The 16,774-nt window shown below is 34.5% G+C and overlaps 1 protein-coding gene and 1 long non-coding RNA gene across 4 annotated transcripts in view; one reads left to right on the forward strand and one right to left on the reverse strand.

Annotated features, from left to right (window-relative positions):
- LOC128314020 (uncharacterized) overlaps positions 1-3,094 on the forward strand; it is a 54,963-nt gene extending 51,869 nt beyond the window's left edge. The window contains exon 3 of the long non-coding RNA XR_008295310.1: positions 40-3,094. This is a non-coding gene — a long non-coding RNA (uncharacterized LOC128314020). The remainder of the gene's footprint in view (positions 1-39) is intronic.
- LRP1B (LDL receptor related protein 1B) overlaps positions 1-16,774 on the reverse strand; it is a 1,862,224-nt gene that overhangs the window by 20,100 nt on the left and 1,825,350 nt on the right. The window lies entirely within an intron of this gene.

The raw sequence follows: 16,774 nt of genomic DNA on the forward strand, positions 1-16,774 counted from the left end.
GAAATTACAAAAAAATTAATGTTTGTTTATTTTTGACAGAGAGAGACACAGCATGAGTGGGGAAGGGGCAGAGAGAGAGGGAGACATAGAATCTGAAACAGGCTCCAAGCTGTCAGCACAGAGCCCGACGCAGGGCTTGAACTCACCGACAGTGAGATCATGATGTGAGCAGAAGTCAGACGCTCAACTGACTAAGCCACCCAGGCACCCCTATGTAAAGAAATTTTTAAAAATTAAGCCATTTGCCACATATTTTTTTACAAGTAATTTTGCAAATTTTACTCATGGTGTTGGCAACAGGACAGTTGCATGGTGTTCCTAACTTTGAAAATCTGTATGTAGCTCCCAGTACCTTGTGTACTCCTCTCCTCACAGATAGTAATACTGAAAAATGTTATATATTTAGATGTTTAGTTATGTATTCACTTGTTAATTTTCCTGTAAAACACCTTTTAATCTGTTACTGTTTCACAACCTTCTGAGCTAAAGTTCTTTTCATATATACCTAATGATTCTTTTTTGTAACATGCCTCAAAAATTCCCTGCCCTAACTTTGAGGTGAAATTTTGCCTAAAAAGTCCAATTAGCATTTGCTGAACTTTGTGCCAGATCTTAGGATAAGTATATTCATATCAAAAATACTCTTATTCACTTCTATAATAGCCTAGTTCAAATTATGCACCGTGTGAAATGAGGAAGTACATGCTCAAATAATTTGCCAGAAAAGCATAGCTAATAACTGGTAGAAATAAAATGTGGTGTTATGATTTCATCATTGTTTTCTATGACAATGCCATGATCCTTCTAATTCAATGCAGGAATAGGAAGAAATGTTTTTCTTTACTCCCTCATGCCCAGGAGAGTACCAGCTCCTTAATAAGAAAGTCAAACTATTATCTGCACAAAAGGAAATTGTGCATTATTTTACTAGTAGAATTGTAGGAATTACCACACTGGTTCACACTTGTGGTCAGTAATGTTTAACATTCTGTCTCTAGCAGTGACAATGAGGCACATGTTATTAAAGAGTATTTATATCTTTCTTGATATCAACTTCACAATTTTATGTTAGCTCCAAAATATTGTAGATGTGCCGAATATATCTTTAAATATCCATAATTTATAAATTCATCTATATTAATACTGAATACAATTTTAACTTCCTAAGCTATTCACTATATTTCACTTATGTGGTATTTTTTACATACAGCTTTGTACTACAATTTCCATTTATGTAGTCCTATTAATTTAACTGTTACTTCCTACATGGCAACATCTAGGTCTTACCCTGTTTTGTTTTCTTCAGAAGGCTTAAGAAACATAGCTTAAATTTATGTTATTTTATAAATATACTTGATTCAACTCTAGAATAATGTATAGTTTTAAAATATTCCATTAAATCATTGTGTTACCTAGTACTGATAAAATTAGTAAGACAAAACTAATTTTATTTTAATACTAAGAGAATTTGGTCAGAAAGAGTTTTTTTTTTTTTAAGTTAATTTTATTTGTTTTGAGAAAGATAGAGAAAGAGCATAAGAGGGGTAAGGGCAGAGAAAGAAGGAGAGAAAGAATCCCTACCAGGCTCTGCCCTGTCAGCACAGAGCCCATTGCGGGGCTCTATCTCAAGAAATGTGAGATCAAGAAATGACCTAAGAGGAAATCAAGAGTTGGACACTTAAGTGAGCCACTCAGGTGCACCAGGAAGGAGTTCTTGATTTCTGAGAAGTATTACTATAAAAAAATAAATAAATAGAAAATGAGATATTCAACATACTCTGACCAACAATTATTTTAGGAAAAGTTTTAAAAATGAAAAAGAAATTGAAGAAATGGGCATGAAAAAAACCAGAATGGATTAAAGTGATTTATTTTAAGAAGTAAGGAGGGTTATAAAAGAAAAGATCAAATCTAGTTTGCCAAGAAATTATCCAGAAAGGGAAGTCGTTTAAGATTGGGTGGTTTAAGTTAGAAATGTTTAAACATAAAATTATGTGCAGGCCACCTGAGCAGAAATGGCCACCAAAGTGTGAAATGATGACAGAATAAACATTAAAAAAAAAATCTTTGGTAATGGAAATTTTTTTATCATCTAGATAGTTTCCAGAAAATTTTATATAAAGCAAATCTAAAAAGTATGAGGTGTTTTTAAGAGTGTGTGGACAATTTCCACTTCACTGAATACACTGAATACACCAAATGAAAGGGAAAAAGAATAATCATAAAATTAGTACTAAGTAATATGGTGGATGTAACTGAAGTCATAAAAACATTAGAAACAGTGGTCATAATGCTACAGCCAAAGGTGGGAGACAAAACAGGATACACGCTGTAATGTAGAAAGCTCTCTCTATACATTGCCAAGACAAAAGTCTAGTCCCACAACCATCTTAAAAACATACTAAACTGTGTGTATGTAGGGGGGTGGAATTCTCTATGCTTACTGCCATGTGCACAAAGTAACTAGTTTGCCACCTGAATATTTTATGATCTACCGCAAATTAAGGGTAAACAATAAAGAATTTTTCTATTAAAAAAAAAAACTCATGAAGGCCCTTCCTAATTCTTAGAGATTCTGTGGTACGGGGTGGTGAAATCTGAAACAAATTATTATGAGGATCTCTGATATATCCAAATGCACTTATTAAGTATTGTTAAAGGTACGTTAATCCCATGCAAATTTGGGGTAATGGTAGGGAGATCAGCAAGTGTTATCACAAGGTTTTGAGTGTGTGAATGTCTGTAAGACCAACATAACTTTAATTCTCTAAAAAATATATTTAATTTCTCTTGTGGTGCTCATGTGCTGGAATATTGATGCTAACCATAGTAATTTATAGCCTAAATCATTGAAAAGTGGTTCTGATATAAAAATTGCCTTCTCCTTTTTGGTACTTCAGCATTCCCTTTGTTCTACTTACAAGATTACTACCTATCCACCAAAAGGTAACACCAAAGCTTTCTATCAAACACTTCTACTTGATTAAGGAAACTTTTATTAGTATTGATGTCAACTTCCCAATTACCACATTTCAGCCTTCCTCAAAATCTAGGACCTGAACTTTCAAAAGATATTTTTACATTTAATTGTTTTAGAAACACAACAAGTAATTTAGATAAAGCATATGAGAATGCTTTGCTAAAGTCAAACTTCAGTATAAATTAACAAATTTATGTATCCTGTGTAAATGTTAATTAGTCATACAACAGTCACCAGATTTGTCAACATTTATAGAGGCATGTTGCAGACAAATACTTTGGAGGCCTTATGACGAAAGATGCCTATTAACACGTTTCTTTCCTAATCCAAGTGTTAGATTACATTTCTGACAAGGTGAGAAGGTTTATGCAGGCAATGGGCTAAAAATTGATTCAGGAAGTTAAGACAAAAAGTCTTTAATCAATCTAAAATCCTATAAAATATTATAGTAATATTTTACATTATGGAGAAAACTGCAATCTGGGGGTAGTTAAAATATTTTTATGCATTTGATATACAATCATGAATATGGTAGATTATAATTTCAAATTCTCTCTCTGTACATTCATAAATATCTAAATGTGTATTTTCCTATGACTATGCTAGACTGACAACTATTATTCATCTTTGTATGCTCTCATTTGTTGAACAGTGTCTGGCACATGGTCAATGTGTATGTCTGCTCAATCAATATGTTTGCCATTTGACAAAATGAATGAATGAATTCATGAAGGATGGAGGACACATGGTTGAACATGTATGATTGACTACACATGTGTAGAGACGTGTCATATACATGTGCCATAATCTATTCTATGAAGAATATATAGCACCATTCATAAAACATGCTTTCAGCTTGTTACTGATCAGTCATTTCCCACTATGTGAAACACTTTATATATAAGAACCACAGTAAAAGGCAAATATTTTCTTCCTTCCTTTCTTTTTTTTTTTTTGTTTCCTTTCTCCTTCCCTTCCCCTTTTCATTTATTAATTCTTCCCTTTATAAAATCAGATGATCACATTCTAGCCACTTGGGCATGTAAAATGTTTACTTCTTCAATGATACAAATTGTGTGATACTTCAGTTCTTGTCCCAGGATGCAGCCAACAAAGAAATGCTTTTCTTTCCATGACACAAATTCTAGAAGGGCTTGCCTGATGAATACTTTGCCATGGAAAAAATATATATGAATAGATACACATTATATATATACATGTATACATATGTATACATATATACTTATATAAATGACATATATATCCATATATATGCATAATATAATACACAGGCACACACACATGTATGTATATATATACACATATATACAATATATGCAATTAAATGTAATTTAATTCAATCAATTAATTTACACTATTGTTTGAAATTAAAGTGCTGGTATGGTGTGACACAAACAGCAGGTGTGAATTTTGGAATCAAACAGAACTCTATTGTAATCTATTCTCCCCTCCTCACAAAGGATGTATCATCAAGCAATTCGCCCATTTCAGTTTTCAGTTCATAATAGTGGGAGACAGCAATACTTTCTGCTTTGTCTCACATTGCCCAACAGTATAGCCTCTTATGATGTCACCGTGGTTTTCCTCTTAAATCCACTTCCTCTTTTACTTTATATGATACTTTTCTATGTTGTATGTTTTTCTTTTACTGCCTCAAAACATTTTCCCTTCATCCGTCCTTTTATTTTACTTTCAAGGTAAGCTGATTATTACAAAAGCTGAAAAAAAAAAAGCTTTCTTGGGAGATTAAATGACATGCTGATTATATATATATATATCATATGTGTGTATATGTGTATATATATATATATATATATATATATAATTTAAAGATTGTATATATCATGCCAATATCTATGTAATTGTAGTTTCTGATTAAGCTTAAAGTATTAGGGAGAAGTATTAGGCTTAAAGTGTTATACTCTTTTAACAAAATGACTTCTTTCTGCTACTATTTTACTATAAAAAAAGGAGAAAGAACATATTTTCTTCAATCATGGTAGTATGAGGAATCGTTATGTTTTTACTCTTGAATCAATGATGCTAGTTAAACCATATGTGTCTGATCCTTTTCTTGTATGTGTATATAATTAGTTTGGGGTCAAGTACTGGGTTGAAGATTGATTGATCTCATTTTCTTGACTTGTTCCAGCATGGGATATGAGCAAGAAATAAGCCTTTGTTGTTAAAAGCATCTGAAATGGTGACTGTTTTCTATAGCAGTAAAACCTGGAGAAAGCAGTCTAAATAGAAAAAATTAAACTGTTAACAGAGGTAACATTAACGAATGAAAATATTATGTAGTTATATTGGGTTTGGTTTCTTTGGTTATTCTGATTTGCTGATTATATGAAAGGCCAAGAAAGTATCTCCAAATCAAGGGAAAATCACGTGACAACATCAAAGCTTTAAAACAATGGCTGCACAATATATATAACTTGGTAATAAGTGTTTTTTGCTAAGCAGTGACACCTGTACTCTCAAAGCAAAAACTGGTATTAAAACTTGTACAGAAAGATGTAATGTATCTGTTTTGCATGTTTTCCCGATGGCATGTCAAGCATGGTGAAAGCTGGGACAACCTACAACTTGTTACCAGGGATCATAAAGGATAGATACTGATGTGACAGCTTTTCTTGGCCTTTACTACTCCAACCACATGCACATCTCATATTTTGTGATTTGAAAGTATGCCAAGGGGCAGAAAGCACATAAGGAACGTGTGATGACCTAAAACTCTTGAAATGTGGACAACACAGGCCGCTAAAGTTGAATTCCTCAATAACCCTGCTGAAAAGTTGTGATCTGTTTGAAATCAGTCATGACAAGTACCTTGGGCTCTTCTCACGTATTCTCTATGGGGGCCACAAGGTCGCTGGTCCACATGGAAGAGTGCTGCTCAGCCTGACAGGGAGACCGGAAAAGAGTATACCTTGTGTGTAGTCTCCTTTCTGCAAGGCCAGTGTTTTCAGAAACCAAAGCCTTAATTAGCTGTGAGGTAGAGAATAATTCCTACCTCTTTAAAATTTGTGACAGAAACAGAACTCATTATCCTCTTCCCAAAAGTCTTGACAAAGCCTTCTGTAGTACCTGTACATTTCCTTATGTGTTTCTCACCCTAAGGACTTAGAAAATAATGCTGAACTTTTAATAAAATAATTAGATTGGAACAATCACAAAACCAAAGAAAATGACGAAATGACTAATTCAGATTGGTCTCTTAATGAATGTCCCTTTGGTATTTAGATATTAATTTTGCATTCTTCTGCATTTTAAAAATCTGCTTCAAAAATGTTTATAAAGCTAATTCCTCTGTGTGTTTTCTAAGGTAATGGAGGGCGGACCCACTGCCCTTTCTTTCTCAATAGGACTTGAGCTGGGCTGTACTTAGAGTAGTTCCCCTCCCAGTTACCATCATCAACTACTTGTCTTTTAATTATGCCATATATTGCCTTATTTTCAATAATAAGCACTTTAAAAACATCCTGCACTTTATTTTTCATCTGCAGAATCCTAGAAGCCCAAATTATTTCTGATTGTGATCATTTATGTCTGGTGTATTGCAGCAGCTTTAAGGTTTTACTTTTTAAGTTTTTTTTTTTTAATGTTTACTACATTGAAGAACAATACTCTGTGTTCTTTATATATATTATATTTCTTAGAAAGTCTTAGGAAGTACATGCTATTAGCATTTCCATAGTAAGATGACAAAGGAGCCAGAGTAGAAAAAACTATAAATAAGCAAAACAAACTGCAATCCCAAGGTACAATGTCCTCTATACTTGGCCCTTGTATGCCTTATTTACCACAGACAACTTTTAAAAGCCATTTTTTAGGGGTGGCTTGGTGGCTCAGTGGGTTGGGTTTCTGACACTTAATTGTGGCTTAGGTCATGATCCCAGGGTCATGGGATCAAGCCCTGCATTGGGCTCCATGCTGAGAGTGAAGCCTGGTTCATATTCTCTCTCTCTCCCTCTCTCTCCCTCTCTCTCTCCCTCTCCCCCTCTCCCCCTCTCCCCCTCTCCCCCTCTCCCCTGCTTTCTCTCTTTCTCAAATAAAAAATAAAATTAAAAAAGACCATTTTTTAATGGAAAAGTACCTTTTTCCTTTACATTGCAAGTTGGGATTCATTTTAAAAATCTGTTTTTTTCAAACTCATGGCTGCTTGTTCCTGAGGAGCACCATGTCACCAAGACCTTTCTAAAACATTCCTATGACTGTGATACTTCCTATTTCAAATGTTATCAGTGTTCCCTTACTGATGACTTTCAAATTTCCAGCTAAGCATTCCATGGTCCTCACAATTATTTCACTGTCTACTATTACTGTCCAATACTCCTTTATAAGCATCATTTATTTACACCACTCAAATCTCCAGAGCCCCTGCCATATTCCTTCTTGCATCATCTCTGTCCTCAAATAGACTCAGGGGCCCTCGAGGGCAGGGGCTATATCTTACTTTCCTCTTCTCTCTCCATTTTTGATAGAGATTCCCAGAGCAAAATCAGTGAGCAAACAAAGGGCAAAGAGGAGAGAGAACAAAAATGAATAAAATTGTGTTCTTCTAATAAGTTAAGATGGTGAATTAAGCCTGTTCAGTTCTCTATAGAAAGCTATTTAACCTGGGTTCCAGAGCACTCAGGAAACACCCTGGGGCAGCTTTAGATGGTATCATAAAGACGAAAAAGAGAATAAAAAATCATGATAAAATCACTCTTCTATCTTTTTCTAACTCTTGCAGTTTTTGAAAATTTAATAACAAAGTAAGATGTGGTATTACAATGATGATAGAAAGATGATCATATCACAGGCTGTCAGAGCTCACAATACAATATAGGCACCAAGACATTATTTTTTAGCAGCATTAGTTAAGAACATACTACATGCAGAACATGTGTTAGCTATTGGGGCAAAACAGATAAATCAGATACAACTTCTTACTTGAAGGAATTTACAATGTGCCAGAGAGAAACAGACACATAAATTTAAAGAGGCCATGGAGTGTACAACAGGCAGCATTCCCAGGCCAATTTCACAGAAATATGTTCCATGTCCAAAGGCCACACACAGATGAGAGGTCAATTCTAGCCATAAGATATGGAATATCATAGAGGAGCATGAAAAATGTAAACACACACACACACTCACATGAGTGATCAAGGAAAGGAGATAATTTCGTGGAAAACCATTTTTCCTAAGAAAGATGAAAAACAGGTGCCCATATAAATCTAAACCAAAAAGAAAAAAAAGAAAAAGGAAAAAGTAATGGATTAGGGGGAAATGCTCACAGTATGTTATTTGTAGCTTTTGTTTGAAATGAAGAAGTAAAACATAAAAACTAACATCGCTATCTTGTTTTTGACCAAATGGAGAACCGTTCTTGCTATGGGCAAGAAGCAATAACATATATTATAAGAAATGTCTTGGAGTTTTGCCATATTGCCATTTTCAAAACAGTGCCTGAATTGATAGGATTTCAGAAGCAATGCACTATCAGTTAGATCTTTTCTGTTCTCCCTTTTCAGATGATACAAATAACTTAAAAACTGGATTTTTTCTTTTGTTTTTGAAAAAGAATATGAATTACATAGAAAACTATCTTTAAAAAGTAAACATTACCCAAATTCAACCAATGATAGGTAACCATTTTTTGTGTGTTTTGTTCACTGAAAAATCCTTTGGTGCCTAGGATATTGTTGGTAGATAGGAGGTACTCAGTAAATATTTGTTGATAAATGGATATGAAGATTAGCAGTATTTTTGTTGTCTAAAAGGGAAAAATATGAGCCAATCAAGGGACAGACACCTGAGATTCTGGTTCTTATAGACTTTGGATATACTAGACTAGGGGTTATAATAAGAAATATGTGGAAAGAACTATTATCTCTTTTGCACCTAGGCATTACTAGGCTACTCATCTACTTAGCTCTATCCTGGTATATTATTTTAAAGTATCAGAAAATAAACTGTAAAACCATAGAGAAAAACTGAACACAAATATTTAATTGTGAACCAAAAATTTTATGATCAGCTCCTCAGTTACTGCATAGTATTAACAGATTTTCTATTATTCTTAATTTTGCTGCTAATGTATAATTTTGTCTTCTCAATATCTTCATAGATATTTTAGAGATTTAGGGACAATTTGTATCTGTGGTTGTGACTGATCCAATTTTAAACCAGTTTGTAAACAAAAATTCAAATAGGACCAGATTTAAATATATTGTACCTTATAGACCTAGTATAAGTGAACAATTAGTCCAAACATATCACTTTACAAACAAGAACAATGTGACACAAAGACATAATGTCACTTGCTCAAAATCATACCTAGTTTCATTCATAAAGTCTGCGCTTTTGGACCCAGTATTTCCACTTCTTTGTGTTAATCAGAGAAAACTAATGAGAAAGCATGTTTTTTTTTTATCCTTGGAAAAAATAGTTAACAAAAGGATAAAGCAAAAAAACTAAATCACACATCTAATAATTGAATGATATATGATTGATTAAATAAAGTAGGGAACAACACAGTGGAACGCTGGGAAACCACTAAGAATAAAAGCATCTAATTATATACATTGATATGGAATGATGTGTTGAATGTATTGCAAAATAAATAAATATAAAAGAGTGTCTATCATGTGATCTTATTTTAGTATATAATCATATTCAAGTATATATTTGCATCAAGAAACTGAATGAACAGAAATAAAATACAATAGTGGTCGTTACTAGGAAATATGGACATTCTGAAAAAGTATTGCTAACTTTTATTTCTAAAATTAAAATTTATGGTCTAATAAAAATAATAACACAATGAAAATGTATTTAATAGTGACATTGAGGGGTTCTTTTATTCTACTCTGAGAAGGTATTCTTTGCATCATTTTCTACCGAAGTCTGTCCAAACGGACAAAGTTGACAAGATATCTTTTGGAGTACAGAAAACCTTGAATGATTTCTCAGAAAAAATCATAGTATGAAGAAAAATTGGATAAAAAATGTAATGTGTACAAAAAACAAATATAGAATTTTCAAATCTTTGCTATTCTAACTACAATGTTGAGATTTCAGCCAAGAGCCACCTGCCAAAGACAGGAACTAGAGTTTGGGATATCCAAGAATACTTAAGCAAGTTATCTAAAATAAAACCATGTACACAGTGTTAGATCACCAAGATTTAAAAATAATAGCTAACAGTAAGTCTGGATCTGTAGTCATGGTCACACCCAAGCAGAAACAAAGTTCTGGTGGCTCTAAACACACATTTTCAGAATAAGTGTGCTCAGAAAATATCTCTTTCCTATGATGGTTTTTGTATATACATGCTAGATTTATCTTCCTAAAGAAGAAAAAAATCTATGGTTTAGACTGGCCACTAGGCCACACCAAAAGTAACTGGAGGAAGGACTATATGAATCCAGGTAAGCATGACTCTAAAACCCATTTTCTTTCCACTTACTGTATCTTGTAGAATCAACAGAACTTCCTTACTGTCTGTTTCACTTTGATAGTGATGGTACCAGCCAACAAATGGATCTCTCTGGTACCATCAATACAGAAGACCCATGTGAGCAGAGTAAGGATTTGAATATGCATTCAAAATCCAGACAACAGAAGAGTTCTTTTTTATTATTTTATAATTTTTAATATTTATTTATCTTTGAGAGACAGAGACAGAGCATGAGTGGGGGAGGGGCAGAGAGAGAGAGAGAGACAGAATCCAAAGCAGGCTCTAGGCTCTCAGCTGTCAGCACAGAGCCTGACACGGGGCTCGAACCTATGAACTGTGAGATCATGACCTGAGCTGAAGTTGGAAACTTCACTGCCTAAGCCACCCAGGCACCCCAGGAAGAAGAGTTCTAAAGGGAGTAATTCCTGACTTCTTCATTGTCTTATATTTTTCTTGAGTCCTTAAACACTGGTTATTTATACCCAGGAGAAGTTTTTTAGTACATTTCAATATCTTCCTAGTCCTCAGTGGGATGGGTCTGCTGTGGAGCCTAGCTCTGAAAGCTAGAAGTCTGAGATCAAGGTGTTGGCATGTTTGGTTTCTTCTAACGCCTCTCTCCTTACCTTGTAGAGACCATTTTCTTCCTGTCTTCACATGATTTCCTCCTCTGTGTGCCTGTATCCTAATATCCTCTGCTTATAAAGACAGCAGCCATATAGAATCCATCTCTCTGTGCATGTGTGTATCTCTATGTCCTAATCTCTTCCTACAGGGACACAAGTCATACTGGATTAGGGCCACCCCAAGGACCCTGTTTTAATTTAATCACATCTTTAAAGCCCCTTTCTCCAAATACAGTCTCATTGTGAGGTACGGAGGCTTAGAGCTTCAACACCTGAATTTGGAAGGGACACCGTCCAGCTCATAACAGTAACAAAGAGCAAAATTTACAATTTTCTGTGACAACTTGACTGGGCTAAGAGATCCTCAGCTGGTAAGACATTATTTCTGGGTGTGTCTGTGAAGGTGTCCCAGGAAGAGATTAGCATTTTAATTGGTAAATTGAGTAAGATCTCCCTTAACCATGAGGGTGGGCATCATACAATCTGCTGAGTGTCTGAATAGAACAAAATGGCACAGGAAAGGCAAATACGCTATCCCTGCTTGAGCTGAGACATTCATTTTTTCCTGCCCTCAGACATCAACACCTGGTTTCAGATAGGAAACAGCTAAAAACCTTCCTTGAAAGAGGAAAAGGTCTGAAAGTAAGGTGATGTTTGTTGAGAACAGAACACATCCTACATGGCAAATTGGGAAGAGAGAAGACTAGAGAGATATGTTGGACTCAGACTGGGACTTATATCATCAGCTACCTTGTTTCTCAGGCCTTTGGATTTCAACTGAATTATATTACACCAGTGAATTTCCTGGTTCTCTCTCCCTCTTTTCTTTCTCTTCTCTCTCTATAGAATACATAAAAATATTTCAAAATATATATAAAATATATGTATATGACTTTTATTCTACTCTTTGACACATACACCTTTTGGTTCTGCTTCCAACTAATGATATAATTATATATAAACATATACAATATTTAATATATAAATATATACTACATGTTATAAAATACTTTTTTCCTCACTAAATTTTGATTCTTCCCTTTTGAGAAATTCAGTTAAGCCGAACCAATTAAGATTTATTATTCACTACCATATGCACAAACAGATGCTATCTGAGTTGAGACTAGTGGGATAATAAGAGGTAAGCAGAAAAAAAGGAGAAGCATTTCAGTTCAATGAACTGAGTGAAGACACCTAAGAGAGGAATGGTCCTGTGGTTACGGGGCAAGGCTGTATGTGTGCTTGCGTCTATATAAGTATAGGAGTAGCGGTAGGATAAATAGAGTAGCTATAAACATGATTTTATTGGAAGATGAAATGTACTGTAAATACTGCTGGAAGATAATGCTGTGGAAGTAAGTCTATGGTTTAAAGAAAGTTAAACCCAATACAAATAAAAGTCTGACCCTAGCAAGATATCTTAGAGGTAGAAGGACACAGTTAACTTGATACTGAATTGAACACTTTTTCGCATTATTGATAATTTCTAATCCTCACAACAAAATTTATATAGTATTGTCAAAATAGCACACATTAGATTTTTTAAATTTGGTTTTTAACATTATGCGATATACTTACTTTAAAAAATATCAATACTCTCTCCAAATATGCATTCAAAAATCCTAGATTTTATTTTTGTGTAGGCTTTTCTGTGGAGTTTTCTTTTTCCTCCACACATAGTAATAAGTGAAAATGGCCATCAAGAGACAAAAGTGAAGGCTTTCAAAAAACAAATCTATTCCTTAAATTGAAGGATACAGTAATAAAATTTCTATGTGGAAAAAAAAAAAACCTGTCACCTTCATAGATCTGAATACTTCATATAGACTTTCCAAATGTGTGTAAATTCTGCACATTCAAATAGTTTTCCACTCTACGAAAAAAAGAAAAATGTACTACCAACAAAACTAAAGCAAGCACTATATCTTATCTCTTAAAGCAATTTTTGTTTCCTGTAAGGCTTTTAGATGAAATAGTACATACTAGCTTTTCATTAAAGGTACATGACCGCTTCCAATTGAAATCTGAGGCTGAAATCTGTGTTTCCAAAAAGCTCCCCTAATAAGAAGAATCGACTACTAGAAAGATATCCAGAGGGCTTAATATTCTCCTGTCATATAGAGATTTCAAAACATCTCCCTTAATGCCCATCCAATGGCAAAATCCAATAAGCCATTTATAATTCTCATCCTCCTTAAACTTTCTGGAGTTGACATATATCCTTCCTTCCTTCCTTCCTTCCTTTCTTTTTTTGAGTTGATATTCTTTGACACTCTCTACTCCTTTGACTTGGAGGATTCTACTCTTTGACGAGTTCCCTCCAATTTCCATTTCTTCTCATTTACTTTTGTTGATTCCTCTATAACACAGTATCAAACAGTGGTATTTCCTAGAATCCATCCTTAATCCTCTGTTCTTCCTTTTGTAAACCCACTCTTGTGTCATGGCATAAAATGTACCTCACCAATTGGCCCCAACAGATCTCTCTAGTCTTCTCTCTTCCCAATTTGCTGTGTAGGATGTGCTCTGTTCTCAACAAACATTACCTTACTTTCAGAACTTTTCCTCTTTAAGGAAGCTTTTCAGCCATTTCCTATCTGTAAAACTATTACACATTTCCCCCCATAATACTGTGAAAATATCACTTCATCAATAAAGCTTTTCTCTCTTCTACAAGTAATCATGAAATGATCTCTATTGAAATGTTTTCCCACAACACTTTAGTAATATTTCTTTTTTTTTCTTTTTTGTTTCAAAATTTTACTGACATTCCAGTTAGTTAACATGTAGTATAATATTCGCTTCAGTAGAGGTTAGCAATTCGTCACGTAAACACTCAGTGCTCATCACAAGTACCCTCCTTAATCTCCATCATCTATTTAATTATTACAATTGTCAAATAGGATTTTAAGTTTTGTAAACCCATTCATCTACCAAAATAAAGTTTAAGCTCTTCAAAGGTAAAAACCATGTTGGAGTTACTACAACATAAAGAAAGCAGTACAGCATAAGAGTTATAACCAAGGTATGAATTTTAGAATCAAAGTGTGGTTTGAGTTTCAGGTATCCACTGGTTCCTAGCATGTAACATCAGTGTTACCATCTGAGAAATGGGGATAGTAATTACATGATGATAATGATGATAATCACAATAATAACAATAGCATAATATTCTAGCTTCACATAAAATATATAAAGCGCTTAACACAGTACCTGGCAGAAAATATTTGCTAAGTTGGTTAGCTGTTATTAATTATCCTTCCAAATTTACACAGGGTCTCATTCATCACAGGTTATCAATAAACATTTGGTGAAGAATTAATGAATGGATGATAGCAGAATATCATTACCTATATTTTGCTTCTTTTATACCTTAAGTTTTTTTGAGAGATTCAGTAAGCATTACTGCTACCATCAGAATAAATCTTAGATAGTAAAAAACCAAAGCACAGACAGAATTTCCATAAAAGCAAATGTAGACAAAGATACACAAAAGTAAAATATTTTTGTTCTAAACCTTTCCATTAATGTATTTTTTTCCTTGCTGAGTTTATGAAATAGTCTTATAGGTGAATAAGTCTTATAGACCTTAATAGGTCAGGTGTCTCTGATGAAACTTGGTAAGAGTGAAAAATGGAACAGAACATTATTGTGAGCTGCTGTGCGCATGAGCGATATCGATTCTAGGGACACCGGAGCATTCTCAGGGCAGGCATGTTCTAGGCCCATTTATAGGGAGGAAGGAGGGTCAGTCTGAAATGTTCTTTGTACTTTTCCTGGACATAGTGCAAGAGAGACAAGACAAATGAAGACTCGGCCCCAGAACAGGCATTACCAGTATCCTAGAAATGAAGTAACATGAGTACCTAGATCAATGCTTGGTCAAGGCTCACTCTGGACTTATTAATTCTGAAATATCCATGAATCTCCTGACCTTGCTCTTCTTCCTTCCAGTTTCACTGTCCAGGTTGAAACTCTCATCACTTTTCTCCTCAAGGATTTCCAAATCTTCTATGGGGTCTCTGCAGCTGATCTCCAGTGCTCTCCCCCACATGCCAATGAGCATCACCTTCAAAAGCCAATTCCTTCAGCTCAAGCCTCTGCCTCAAATCTCTTTGGCTACTCATTCCTTTTGGGATCCTATGTAATCCCCTAACTTTGACATAGATAGGATCCCAACTCATCTTTCCAGTTTTGTGTCCTCAATCCCCTCTCCTTCCCAACTATAGTCACCCTTCCTTCTAGCTATGTTCAACCACTCACAGCTCCCCAAATAGGCCATTAAGTCTCACAACCATGTCTTATGTTATTCTTTATTTTCAGAATGCTATTCCCAACCTTACTGAATTTCATGAACTACAAGAACCACAAAAGATTGCCTTTTTCTGTAAAGCTTTCATTTCTCATTGTGAACAAATCACTTGCCCTGCTAAGATTCCATTGCCCTCTCTTTTTCCTGTGGCCACACCTACATTATTAAAGGTTAATTCGCTGTTTATGATATTTTAACCCCAATACTTAATGAGCTCCTTAATGATGGGGGCTAAATTTCATTCATCTTCACTTGTCTAGGATTTAGCATACTTTCGGGGTCTATTAATATTTGCTGAATGACTGAAGAAATTTAGGATGGATCCAGGTAGAGGCAGAACTGAAAAAGAGTCTCCTCTTGTCTTCACGTGCACAAGGTACAAACCTGAGTATGAGCTGAGAAGTGCGTCAATGCCTCAACAGATCCATCTATACACATTTTGTAGACTAAAATTTAAAGAGATATTTTTGGATGTAATTTACATAGGGATATTAGTTTAACAATTTCAAATATCTTCAGGAAAAAAGAATAGCATTTTTCCCTATGTGATTACTTTAGTCATTTCCCATATTTTTGGACTATAATCTGAAGAATAACATTTTCTTGAATAACAAAATAGATCTTTGTGAACACAACTATAGAGTTCTGATAATGAAATAACTGAGTGTCAATACACTTGTGCTTAAAGACCATTTCTAAGTACACTTTGACACCACCATGGAGCTATTAGATACCAATCATAGCCTCTGTTTATGACATTGAGTATTAAAGGCGATCGCGGATATGATCTATCTTTAAAGCTCAAGTGAAAAATGCAAAAATAACTTCCATTGTGATGAACATTGACCCCAAAGGTGGTCTCTGAAATTTCTCGGAGGAAATGAGTTTATTTTTTTATTGACAAATTAATTCAGGAAAAAAAAAAGATTTAAACTATGAGGAAACAAAATTTTTACCACATACCTATTTCTTCTGTAAGCGTAATTGTTCTCAGTAAAATTTTGGGAAACAAAATAATGTATTGGTTCATCAGTACTTGAAATTAAAAGTCAGTTACTAAACAAAAGTCACCATTCCAAATATAGTATAGACTATACCAATAGAGTCTAAGAACACCTGCTTCTGCACTTCTCTAATTAAAAGCCACTATTCTAGCAAATTTGTTTACATTAGACAGTTCCATGAGCTTTCTCATTCCCTCCATTATATTTCTAGACAGTCTAGCTGACTGTGGTGCATACACTTGTTGGTGAGCGAAGCAAAGGTTAAGTGTGTGTGTGACACAGATGAGCCCCGAGATTAAGTATACACTGTGAAATGCATGTGGATGTTCATGATTTAAACCAATGAACTGTGGCCTGAAATGATGTCACACGAAGCGCAGT

Source organism: Acinonyx jubatus, chromosome C1 (assembly GCF_027475565.1).
Source record: "Acinonyx jubatus isolate Ajub_Pintada_27869175 chromosome C1, VMU_Ajub_asm_v1.0, whole genome shotgun sequence".
In the NCBI taxonomy this organism is placed as follows: Eukaryota; Metazoa; Chordata; class Mammalia; order Carnivora; family Felidae; genus Acinonyx; species Acinonyx jubatus.